Source organism: Octopus bimaculoides, chromosome 4 (assembly GCF_046866305.1).
Source record: "Octopus bimaculoides isolate indiv1 chromosome 4, ASM4686630v1, whole genome shotgun sequence".
NCBI classification, from domain to species: Eukaryota; Metazoa; Mollusca; class Cephalopoda; order Octopoda; family Octopodidae; genus Octopus; species Octopus bimaculoides.
In genome coordinates this window covers 87,206,744-87,220,504 of record NC_142931.1, presented here as the reverse complement: position 1 = coordinate 87,220,504, position 13,761 = coordinate 87,206,744, and positions in this window count along the sequence as shown.

Below are 13,761 nucleotides of genomic sequence, written 5' to 3'. Positions count from 1 at the left end.
TATATATATATATATATATATATATATATATATATATATATATATATATATACATTAAAATTTTTGATATACATATCAATTTACATTATAATCTTTTTCGGAAGTGTTTCTGATTTTCATTTTATGTTATTTCTGTTGTTTTTATATACATAATCATTTCACTATTCCCAAGGAAGTGGATATATGTCTGAATAATAGGACGGGGTAGCTTTGTGCAAGATTACTGGAAATGGGGCTTCCGGTATTTATCGTGGGCCTTCTGTTTTTGTTAGATATACATCCAACTCAGTTATGGTAGCTTTGAAACTTCAGTTCAAGTTGAACTGGGTCTCATGATCTTAAAGCTTTTAATAGGTAATGCTTGTCGACTTCCGCTTTCGGTCAGCATCTTTGTTGTCTTGGTGCCTACTCTCTTGAAGTCATTCGATTTCCATCTAATGAGTTTGAAACTGTACGTAACTACGAGTATTGCTAAGATGTCAATAGTTTAGCGGTATTTCGTCCGTCTTAACGTTCTGAGTTCAAATTCCGCCAAGGTCGACTTTGCGTTTCATCCTTTCGAGACTCGATAAAATAAGTACTAGTCGAACATAGGAGTCGATGTAATAGATTTACCCCCGTACCCAAAATTGCTGGCTTTGTGTCAAAATTCGAACCATTATTATTATTATTATTATTATTATTATTATTATTATTATTATTATTATTATTATTATTATTATTATTATTATTATTATTATTATTATTATCATTGCTTAGCAGTGAGCCACGATTTTGCATCGTTCAATGGTATATAATGTCAGTTTTGCTAATATAAACCATCAAATTTTTGTGTTAATCTTGTCAGAGAACTAGTCAAGCATGCAATGTGTTCTTCAGTTAGTTGTTCAGCTCCTATTAGGACGACATTTTCGCTTTTCATTCTCCAAAATTACTCATTAAAAATACATTTAATTTAATAGTGTTTCAAACGAAAGAAGTAAGGTTAAAAAAAAAAATGAAGGTACGAAGACAGCATCTCCTCTTCAGTAAAACAACAGAAAAGAAAAAAACTTGTATTGCACACTCACTACCACCAGCACCACCGGTGCCAGCGGCAGCAGCAACACCACCACCACTTCCACCACCACTTCCACCACCACTTCAATCAAATTCAGCCGAGTAGAAGCTTATACTCCTGGTTCTGGCCGTTGGACTTCACGAGACACCTAGCAATTTTGGTATCCTCTTGTTCGTAATTGGAATGATATCTTAGAAACTGTTCGAACTGTGTGGGAGTAACTCACCGAAGAAGAGGTGTAAAGCTTCTTAGACCTGATCAGGGAGTTCCAATTTTTGTGGATTTCTTGAATGTTTCAAAGTGAACTTGTACAAAGTCGCACTAGCTCTTTCAGGCCACATGTAGATAAAACATTTATACATACGAGTATTGAGCTGGCATAGGGTACTCATAATTTTCGCTAGTCGACTACTCAGACCGCAGATACATTTTCTGCACTGACAACTTATAATCCAGAGACGGAGGTCAGTTACTAGAAGCAACACCAGCAATTAGTTTGTTTTAACCCTTTGCCAGTCTTAAGCACTTTCGTGAGTTTCTCTTAAACGCCCATCTTGCTTTCAGTCTTTTAGTTAGCCTTAGTTTCATACGTTCCAAGTATTATAATACTTTCCTTACAGAAATGCTAACTTATTCTGGTAGCTGAAAAAAATTGGGAATGTGCATCATATATAATGCATGGCTGCCAGGGAAAAATGTCCTGTGTATCGCATATGATACACTGGACAGGCAGAGGGTTAAACTATTTTTTTGGTGTTTAATAGTACTCGCCACTTCTTTTGGAATGTACAGTCGTTGCATGTCAGATGTGTTTTATAATAAGTAATAGTTTTAATCATAGATTTCTAGTTTCTATGTTCTAATTCTGTTCTTTTCTAGGCCTAGTGCAATTCTGCAAAACTAATATACTACAATTGATCATGCGAATGTGTAAGTGGAATTTTTAGTATTCTTGCTTTTTGAATAAATCTTTAGAATTATTTTTCTTCTTTCAAAATATTCATTCCTCATTCTCATTTTTCTCATTTTTGACATACATGCACACATACGCGCGCGTGCACGCAGCTTTGCTGGCCGTCGACATTGAAGTACTTATAGAATGCAGAGTTAACTAGATCCGGTATTATTTCCTTTCCATGAAATTTGAATTGCTAGTCTGTCTCGTTGTATTATTAACTTTCTACTGTTGTTCAGCCAAACAGCTATATCTTAATTACAGGTACAGGAAGGTAATGAAAGCTATTGATCAATGTAAAATGTAGAGAAAATAATCGATTCAGAATTTTTAGCTTTAACGAGCCACAATCGTGAACTGAAAAAAAAAAATAAAATCAGTAGGAGACGTTAACAGTAAATGCTACCAAGACCTTGGTGACATCCGCAGGAACAAGTGCAGACAACATGAAGGCGAAGCATAAAGTCTGTTGCTTGGCTGGATATTGTATAACGATAGTAAAGAGGTGAATTTCAAGACGTGGACTATTGGTTAATTTTAAATCATCCGCAAAAAAGAGATGGTGGAGGGTGGGAGGATGTGTGCGGCAGCCCCTCGAAAGAAATGTTCTTAACCATATGCCTATAGTTGGAAAAAAAGGAATGAAAGAAAGGCACCTGTCTCAGAAGTCAGGGTACCCATGGTTTTTTAGGGAGTTTTCTCACGAGCAGCCCTCGAACGTCTCCTCCTAATTGAGGATCACACATTGTTGATTTTTAAAAATTTTGTTAGTCTTCTTTACACGCAAAACTCTCACAACACACACTCACACACACACACACACACACACACACACACACACACTCACACACACACACACACACACACACACACACACACACACACACACACACACACACACACACATTCTTTGTTTTGTCCTGTGCTGCCCATGTTTTCCTTAATGTAAACCCTTGTGGTTAATAAAGAAATCATCATCATCGTCATCATCATCATCATCATCGTCATCATCATCATCATCATCATTATTATTATTATTATTATTATTATTATTATTATTATTACTATTATTATTATTATTATTATTTAAGGTGGTGAGCTGGCAGAATTGTTAGCACGCTGGGAAAATCGCTTACCGGCATTTCGACCGTCTTTTTGTTCTGAGTTCAAATTCCGCTGCGGTCATCTTTTCGGGGTCGATAAATTAAGTACCAGTCAAGTATTGGTGTCAATGTAATCAACTATCCCTCTCCCCACAAATTCCAGGCATTGTGCTAGTAATAAAAAGTATTATTATTATTATTATTGTTATTACTATTATTCAGTAGTCTCATCTTTACCATGTGCTTACACAGCACTACCGAGCGCAGCCCTGTGTGCCTTGGGTATGTGCTGTGGTTTGTTGTGATGTTCTTATTTTCACTATATTGAAAGTGCTTTACCTAGGATGTGTACGGTGCCAGTAGTGCTATTTTCTGTATGTTATATATACTAGTTAGTCCTGGTGTTTTTGTTATGTATTTGTCTGAATATTTATTTTATCTTACCTAATGCGCCTACTATGATAGGAATTGTTTCTGTTTTTAGACTCCCTATTCGAGTTACCTCGAGCTGGCAGAATCGTTAGCACGCCGGGCAAAATACTTAGCGGCATTTCGACCGTCTTTACGTTCTGAGTTCAAATTCCGCGGAAGTCAACTTTGCATTTCACCCTTTCGGGATCGTGCCTTTAGCAGAAAGGATTATTATTATTGTTGTTGTTGTTGTTTTACTTCTCAGAGCGCTCGGTATTGTTTGCTCTGGTAGATTCTGTGCGAGCGGATATCAGCCTGCTGTCAGAGGTCTCACATGGTCACTTTCCGCACATTATAAGCTTTGATAATTGGTTGTTAATTATCGTGGGAGACTTTCAACATCCAAGTACCAATCTCAAAATCTTACCTGTCTCCAGCAGAGCAGTTTGGGGGGCTTTCTCTGCTCTCATATCAATTCCGATTTCTCTAACATATTTCTCGACTTGGTTGTTAGTGCTCCGAGTGCCCCTACAGCTACTGGTATGACAGACACTTTCCCCATAGTCCACATTCTTGCTGTTTCGTCTTTTAGTAGTCTGTGCTTTTCAATATTTTCTAGTTCTTTGTCACTTATGCGTGCATCCCAGGTATTGCAATATCTATACTCTTGGTTTCTTTTACCCTTTATCTACCACAAATATGCCTGGTCTCTGAGCATCGATATTTATATTGTGGTAGATTTAATCCATCGATAGGATTTTGGGTATCTGTTTCTACAGGAATCTTCTTGGTTGCAAGGGTTTGAACTAGGTCTTCAATCATATAATAAAATTCTTCCTGCCAACAGTTTCGGAGGCCCTATAAAAGATAATGGACGTTACCTATTTTTCAATGACTAAATAACACAGTAAAACAATTCAATACCAGAGACACTGACTTCGCAATCTTGATGTTGGAGATGGAAAAATAGCCAGCGGTTGTTGTTGTTGTTGTTGTTGTTTAACCCTTGATCAAACAGAATTATCATCAAAAGCACTCCAACTATGGTAACCCAATTCTTAGCAAGGTATCGTGTATCTCGGATTACTTTATACAGTGCTTTCTTTTTCAATTGGTAGAAAGATTTGGTTGTTATTTCTAGCAGATCATTGACTCGTCAGTCTGCCAGTTCATTTTTGTGAAGATATCATCAAATTTATGATTTAGCGTGTCGGATTGAATAAAATCCTTTTTTTCCAGTCAACCCAAGCTCATGTTTCTTTTGTATATTTACCATATTATCAATTTGTTTTTCATAGGATTTGGACATACACATTGGATAATGTAATCGGTGGCACACTATATCTGGAAAAATGGTGAGATGCTCTTGGCTAGAATGTCTTAGACCATAGGTCTTCTTGATCAAGACTGACTTGAGGTTAAACAGTACACGGGAACTGAATAAAATATTATGTAAGCAATTCACAATCTTATTGAACAGTCTCTTAGAGTTTGTTAATGAATTTCTTGCCGAAGTGTTTTTGCTCAAGTGACAAAACCATTGCATGTGTTGGATCTTCTTTCTCCTTTTTGTGCACCTAGATGTATGATGTGTTTATGTGCATGCATGAAGGTGCATGATTCAGTGGTTAGAGTGTCGGGCTTGCAATCGTGAGGCTGTGAGTTCGATTCCCAGACTGGGCTGTATGTTGTACTCTTGAGCGAGACACTTTATTTTATGTTGCTCCAGTTCACTCAGATGTAGAAATGAGTTGCGATGTTACTGGTTCCAAGCTGTATCAACCTTAGCCTTTCCCTTGGATAACATCGGTGGTGTGGAGAGGGGAGGCTGGTATGCATGGGCGATTGCTGGTCTTCCATAAACAACTTTGCCCGGACTTGGGCTCGGAAGGGAACTTTCTTGGTGCTGTTCTATGGTCATTCGTGATCGAAGGGGGTCTTTACTCTTTTTTTATGCGTATGTTAACAGTTTATCATATTAGAAATATTTTAATGTTTCTTTAAGAATTTCTGGTTGGTAGATGGATCGTCTATCGCTCTTTTTACGAGTCTTGTTGTTGTTTTCCTCAGAAGAAACTATCTTGAGCGGTGGCTTCCATCGTTCCTCTAACCTTGTTACCCTATGTCCTCATGTTGAAGGTATGCGGCGTTTTGTTTCACTCTAACAGAGAAAATATAAGCTCCAGAGGAAATCTCACAATACATATTACTGTCGACGATACCACAGAATGTAGTAACACCACATTTGTAGATCCTGTTCAAAAGCTTTTTAACTGTGGGCATTCCGTTTCCTCTCTCTCTCTAGCCATAGTGTATCTATGACTATATTGGTTTCAAATTTTGGTACAAGGCCAACAGTTTCGGGGGGAAGGAATAAGTCGACTACATCGACCCAGTATTCAACAGGTACTTATTTTATCGACCCTGGTGGCATTCGAACTCAGAACGTAAAAAGGAACGAAATGCTGCTAAGTATTTTGCCCGACGCGCTAACGATTCTGCTAGCTCGCCGCCTTATATATCTATGACTATATTATATAATGTGACATTCTTTGAAGACAGTAAGGTATGTGATTTGAAGAAGATATTTGCTGCTATTTCCAATAAATCAAAATTTTGAACTATTTAGATGAATGATAAAAACCAATGCTATCTGATTGTAAACCATGCTGAAATAATTTGGGGTGCTGTCAGTCGCATGAGTTGTTTAATTGTTGAAACAGCCTAAAATTTTAATATAATACGGTGATGAGTTTTTCACCCTTCCAGGGTCAATAAAATTGATACCAGTCAAATACTACGGTCGATTTAATCAATTGTTTTCTATTCCGAACGTTTGTGGCCTTATGCTTATTTATGCAGAATAGTTTTTGTTTTAGTGATTATCGTATTTCTCAATTGTTTACGTTGTTCTTGCTTATCTTACTGAATGATTAAGTATTGTCATTTGAGAAATCTCACTTTACTTGCTTCGCTACGTAAAATGTCTATTCTGTCGAGTTAATTTGCCTTTCCAGTTTTCTTTTCTTTATCCTTCTTCTCTAACAATACATGACTTATTTAACCATACATTTTCCTTGGCTAAGTTGATATAAATGTGGAGAAAGGAAATCAACTTATTTGTAGCAGTATTGGTATGTTGTCATGTGGAATGTATCTATTTATGAAAACTATTTAGCTACGTTGATATTGATAGACAAGATTTTAAAGCTATGCTGGTTGCCATTACAGGTTTTTATCAAAGTGTTTACTACCCTTAGGTACATTCTTGCATTTCTTGTAAATCTTTTCATACTAAAAGATTTTGAACTTTCTGTTTAGTCTTCACATGAAGTGACATTATCCTGTCATTGACTACACAGGTCGAGTGCTTTGTCACTATTAAATTATTTCCAATAAGCGAAGCTAGTTGTGAAGACTATCCCGCAGTATTCCTTTAGGTAGGAGTGGGAGGGGCGTGAATGATTTCTTTGTTTGGTAGTTAAGTTGAGGGACGGAGTTGATCGAGGAAGCTTAAAACATTGCACCCAGGATTTTTTCGCTCCTACAAAATATTCCAATATCACTTTAGGCAAGAGCGACGATAGTGAAAGAAATCCTGTGGCTGGTAAAGTTTGTTTTCTTCATGAAGGTTGTTTTAAGGTTTTCGTTGAACGCAGTCTTTATCTTTTGTTTAGAAAAAGACAATGTCGAGGCGTACACGTCAACAAAGGTGAGTGAGCCATAAGAGGCCGATAGTTATTGATTTCAAATTTTAGCACAAAGCCATTAAATTCGGAGGAGGGGGTAAATCGATTACATCAACCCCGGTACTCAACTGATACTTATTTTATTGATCCCAAAAGGATGAAAAGCAAAGTCGACCTCGGCAGAACGTAAAGACGGACGAAATGCCGCTAAGCATTTTGTCCGGCGTGCTAACGATTCTATCAGCTTGCTACCTTGAGGCAGATAGTTGACGGGTTTCAACTACTCCACAAACAACTGGTTTTACAGTGCCAGAGAATTATATTCTGTACTATTCTGTGATAGAATGGCAGAACTACAGGGTGATTCAAAAGTCGCTATGCATAAGAACACTTTATTTTTTTTTATAAGAAACAGTTCTTTTTTATCTAACTGTTTCTTATAAAAAAATAAATTTTTCCTATGTATTGTGACTTTTGAATCACCCTGTATTATTAGTTGTGTGATATTAAATTATTCCCTGTAGTATTTTAATTAACATTTTCACTATTAGTTCTGATCCGATAGAGGTTGGCTTTTGCGTTTCATCCACCCATTCAAGTACTTGGATCGATCTAATTCCCTATTTCTATATTGCTGGTTATGAGTCTATTCAGAAAATTATTCATTTTTGTTGTTATTATAGTTGTTTTTGTTGTAGTTATTAGTGGTGTGACTGACAGAATCGATAGATCACTGGATAAAATGTCTTGCGATATTTAGTAATCGATAAACTAAATGTCAATCAAGTGGTATGATAAATTCAATTAACATTCCACCATCCCCTATCACTTCTGTCTTTGAGGCTAGGCACGGTGCTTTTATAATTGCATTGTCCTGTCTGTAATCGTATTCCAGATAGTGTTGCTGATGTTGTTGTTTAACCCCTTGTAAGACCTGGCTAAGCAGACGCCAGTCAAAGGATTCGTACCGTAACCATCTCATCTTTTACCGTAAGACAGGTAAAATCTAATTTAAAGGAAAATCGGTTGATAATTCTTGTAGGTTAGCGACCACGCAGAAGATTTGACTGGTATAAAGAGCGATTATAGAGGAAGTCCTCCGAGTTTATCATTGGTAACGATCATTTCATATATATATATATATATTCAAATATGAATTAGAAGCAGCTCGAGGTATATAAACAGAATAGAACCCACATACACAAGGTATGTGCGTTGTTAGTTCGTGGGTCGGGTGCGGATTTTAGGTGTAGGGGCATAAAGAATACATTCTCTTACGCCTAAAAACCGCAGCCGACCCACACAACAAGGGTATCCAGAGGTAATGCAGTACGATCGTTTCACGCAAGTCCATTTAATTGAACAATGCAGTCATTACATCAGTTTAAAATGCAGAGAAATCCCCAGAAGCACAATGACAGAATTTAATTAAATTAGAACAGATGGACACATTAGTATAATTATGCCTAAAATCTCCAAGAAGTTAAGGAGATAGACAAAGAACATGTCTCCACTTCAGCATAGAAGTTACTAAATTATCAAGAAGACTATATATATATATATATAAATATATATATATATATATATATATATATATATATATATATATATATATATATATATATATATATATATATATACATATAGATACAGAGAGAGAGAACCAGAGAGAGGGATAGAGAGAGAAAGAGAGAGAGAGAGAGAGAACCAGAGAGAGGGAGAGAGAGAGAGAACGAGAGAGAGGGAGAGAGTGAGAGAGAAACAGAGAGAGAGAGAGAAAAAAAGAGAGAGAGAAAGACAGAGATGGCTTTCTGTATTTTTCCTTAGTGATTATTCAAACTACTCAGAGGGAGATCTTGGTATTGTTAGACGTTGTAGTTGTTGTTTAGCCAAATGTTAGCACTAATCAAGCATACAAATAAACAAAGGTATTCTAGCTCTAACCGTCTCGGCTTTTTGCATATCTAGAACTACATAGTCTAGGGATTTATTCCTCTTATAAGACGATAGATTGCGTATGAGGGTGATTTAACTGCTATTTCAAGCAGGTTGAACGACTGGTGATTATGCATGTAGTGGCCGGAACTATTAGAGAGTATGGTGTTTGCAGCAGCAAGAAACTATACTCGTCGCATGTTTAAATGATGTTTCATTTAGTGTAATTTTCTTTCGTTGCGTGGGTAGTCTGTAAATGTCGTTCGTATGCAGACTTTAATGATAAACACTGTTTAGGTCAAAACAGCGAAATGTGAAGCCGTATTAAACTAAATATTGCTTTTAGTGATGTGATCCAGGTCAGCCCCCCCACCCCAATCATGTAGAACTATGATCAAAGGCCTCCCGACTCTGGCCATCGCGTGATTCAGCCCTGCCCTGTGACTACATTATTAAATGTACACTTTTTAAGACGCTTGGGTATGATTCAAAGGAAATTTGGCGATCATTCATATCAGACCAAGTGACCATGTAGATGCGCCGCCATTGTGTAATGTTTTTAGGCTGTATTAAAGAAAATTCTATTAAATATATTGAATATTGGTTTCAAATTTTGACACAAGGGCGGCAAGTTCGACGAAGGGGTAAGTCGATTACATCTACATTACCACAACTGGTACTTTACCTTTTCCGACTCCGATAGGATGAAAAGCAAAATTGACCTCGGCGGCATTTCAACTCAGAACGTAAAGACGGACGAAATACTGCAAAGCATTTTGTCCGGCGTGCTGATGATTCTGTCAGTTCGCCGCCTTGAATATATTAAATATTAATGAATAGACAGACAGACAGACAGACAGGTATATATATATATATATATATATATATATATATATATATATATATATATATATATATATATATATATATATAAATAGATAGATAGATAGATAGATAGATAGATAGATAGATAGATACATACGTCTGAAGATACGCCGTAAAGCTAAACCCCTTATGAGCGAGAAACCCAGGGTAAACCCATAAACCGGGCTCCCCCATTATAATATTAACTGCTCTACGTCTTAGAGTGTGCTTCTCCCCCGGAGAATCACACTCTAAGACTCACTCACTCTAAGACACACTCACACATATTTAATAGTTAAACACTAAATGTAATTACATTTATTGTGGAAATCAATGCTAATAATTAATACTCATTGTTGATTGCTTGGTCACGCTAAAAATGTCACGTTACCTTATAAGAAAATAATCAATATGTTACATTTGTAATTAATTATTAGTTAAACAGTATAATTGTTATTAATAACATACATTTATTACAAGTTTAGAAAAGAGAAATTTTTTTATTCATTTATTTGAATTTAATAAATAGTTTTATTTAAAAATATTGGATTAATTTCATTGCTTTGTATCTAAAAGCACTATGAAATCTGAAAACAGCAAAGTTATAATTATTGTAACACTGTAACATAACATGATGTTATCCGTAATCTTAAAAGTTATATCCACGTCGTATGATGAATAACACTAGTGTATAAATATAAAAACAAAAATTCTAAAAATGTAAAATTGATTGTATAGAAAATTTCATGACAATTTAAGAACTTTAGAATAAATATAATCCAATGTAATCAACAAAAAAAAATTTTTTTATGCAAAACCCAGACTTCTTCTATAAAGCTATCTTTAAGCTTTAAAGCATCAGATTTTTTTATTTTGTTCCTTCTCATAATTAAGCTGACATTAATTAGTTTTCCATGTAAAAGATGGCTTTCCTTCACCTGATTTGTTGTTATTGATTTACCCCAAGTCAACTTTTATCGAACGGACCTATATTCAAAGATTTCACAGTCGTCACCACTCTGTGTTTTTCCAGATATAGCGTATCCAGAAGTACATCCATTAACTTCCTAATTTCTAAGACAGTATTGAGTGATTTGAAGGAGAATATGCTACTATATCCTGCAGGGTGAATGACCGCGAAAATGCTTCCTCGTTTGTTCGTTTTTTCCCCTAGTTTTTATTATTTCGTTTTTCGTGAACGTATTGCTATATTACGACAGTGTCAACATTAATGCTTCTTATCTCTTACTATGTAATTATATCTAAAAATTAAATCTAGTTTCCTAGCAGTGATTATTTTCTATTTGCGATATTTTAAATTCCTATGCATTTTTATTTCTTTATTCTTTCTTTTTTATTCTTCAATGCTGCCCCTCTACCCAGTTTGATTTTAAACCAGTGTGACATTTTTTAATGATATATTGTTTCATTTCGACAATCAAGCTATTGACAGACTTAAAATGTATTGGCATACATTTTAACATTCCTATTCTAGCTATGTATTTTATATCAGACAAAAATAATGTTTTTTTCCTCGATGTTTTCATTGCGAAAAAGGGTTGGATTTCGAGGCACAGACAATCCTTCTGGACTCAGGTGATAAGTCGGTTCTCCTGGACAGCAATGAAAGCTGTGTCTTCAGTTTATATCATTCAATTTATGTCTTCAATTATGTCAGGCAACCAGACTGTTTTGGACGTGAAAAAGCATTCTTGGGGATTTTACGCTTCTTGATGCTATTGGACGACCAGAAGGGCATCTTGGACGCATGCTGGTATTTTGTGTAAGTGGTCAATAAGAAAAGAGAGTGTAAAGGCCACGTCAACCTGCTCAGATAGTGCCAACTATCTGACAAGAACTGACTGAAATTCTCGAATGTGCCAATGTGAACTTGGAAAAACCGCATCTAGTCTTCCAGGTCTTATCTAGATATAATATTCATGAGTTTGGTTGATGAGAATTGTTCAACGCCAAGGGCAATTTATAGATTATCGATAGTTAAATGATGAGGTGATTATTAGCATGGTTATCGACCGGCAAGGAGCTATCTAGACACTTGGTCCATGTTGAAGCTGGTGCGGAAGATGTTCATTAGCAATACAGCATATCAAATGATAACGACTAAATCAGTGTTTCCCAAACTTTTCGTGCCAAATTGCAATATTGCCCACCTATCGACCAAAAAATGCTCCATCACCCCCCTGTGTAAAAAAACCCCTGACACAACCTCTCCAACGCAAAATCCCCTAGGACCCTCTCTTGTATCATTTGACACACACTATATCGTGGACTCGTTGCCATGCTGGTGCCGTTTGGGCTAAATATACGGTTGTTTACAAATCCCTTATTGTAGGTTTAGTTTTGCCATTAGTGTGAATAAAATTTTAACGTTAACTCTATATTATGCAGTGAGATTAACTTCTGGAAAGTTGCACTTTCTTTTACACTGATTTTCATTATCCCAAATGAATCATTGACCAGAACTACCGAAGCAAAAATAATTAATTTGTCTGGTGCAATGCAGCTAATGCAGATACATTCGGTTTCAAACTTGTCAACTTTAGCCGCAAGTTTCCTCGTTGCATCACATCCAGTCCAATTCTTTTATGGGAAAACAAAGTTCCAACATGGCTAAAAGCAGAGTCAAGCAGGTATGAAGTAGGGAAGGCAAACAAAAGTAATTTCAGATGTTTCCACAGATTAGGGTAGGAATTCAATGTACTTCTTTGCCATTATGGCGATATCGCATTGTGGCGTCATTGTCATTTTGTAATTCTGTCAATTCCTCCTGAACATCATCCTCGCAATCAACTTCATCAACCTCAAACGGTTTGCTATACCAATTTGGAATATTCAGCACAATAACATCTTGAAATTGCTCCACCATGTTATTGTGCAATGATTGTAAATAGTTACGATATGTAGTTAGAACTTTGATTAAAAGCTAAGAGAAGTAGATGTCGAAGATTATTTCTACTTGATTCTCCATCACCATATGTTTGAGAAAAAGGTAAAATTTATTAAAATTTCAAAAACGATAAAAGAGAAAGACTACGAATTTATCTGATAACCCAATATTTTGGTGCATCATTCGGTACTTAATTTTGTTAATTTTCCTAGAAGGGTTAATTACTGTCATCTGTATAATGCTGAATATCTATACTTTAAGTTACTCTAGCAATCGTATTTTCTGTGCTTTAACTGCTGTATTTTGTAACGATATATTGTTTATTCAATCCGTATAATCTGCTGTGAGCATGCAAGCGTATAGGAAAATTGTGTAACTGCATTATAGAATTGGGTGCCTTAATGTTGGGGTTTACTATCTTTCATTTTTACAGCAGTGATAGCAAGCCTAAATCTATAGTAGCCTTTAAGAGATCTTGCTAAACGCATGCTTACAATGAATGAGAGTTACATTAGCCTGTTGTATTTTAACAGTCTGATACATATATCGGTTTCTTGTTCAGCTGTTGTAGAAGGCTGCCAAATTCAGTGACATCGAATCTAGCAGAAGCGAGATTCGGTGTCACTGAAAAAATACGGTGATTTGAATTGGTAATGTTTAAACTATTAACATAGTTCTTGTTATTCTCATCGGCAACAATAATATTGCTATCGCTATTATTACCATTATTACATTATTAATATTACTACAATTATTTCCTTGTTTACAGAGCCACCAAAATAATTTATAACAGTAACTGTTTAAAGCTTCAATTTCTAACTTGGACAACCAATGTC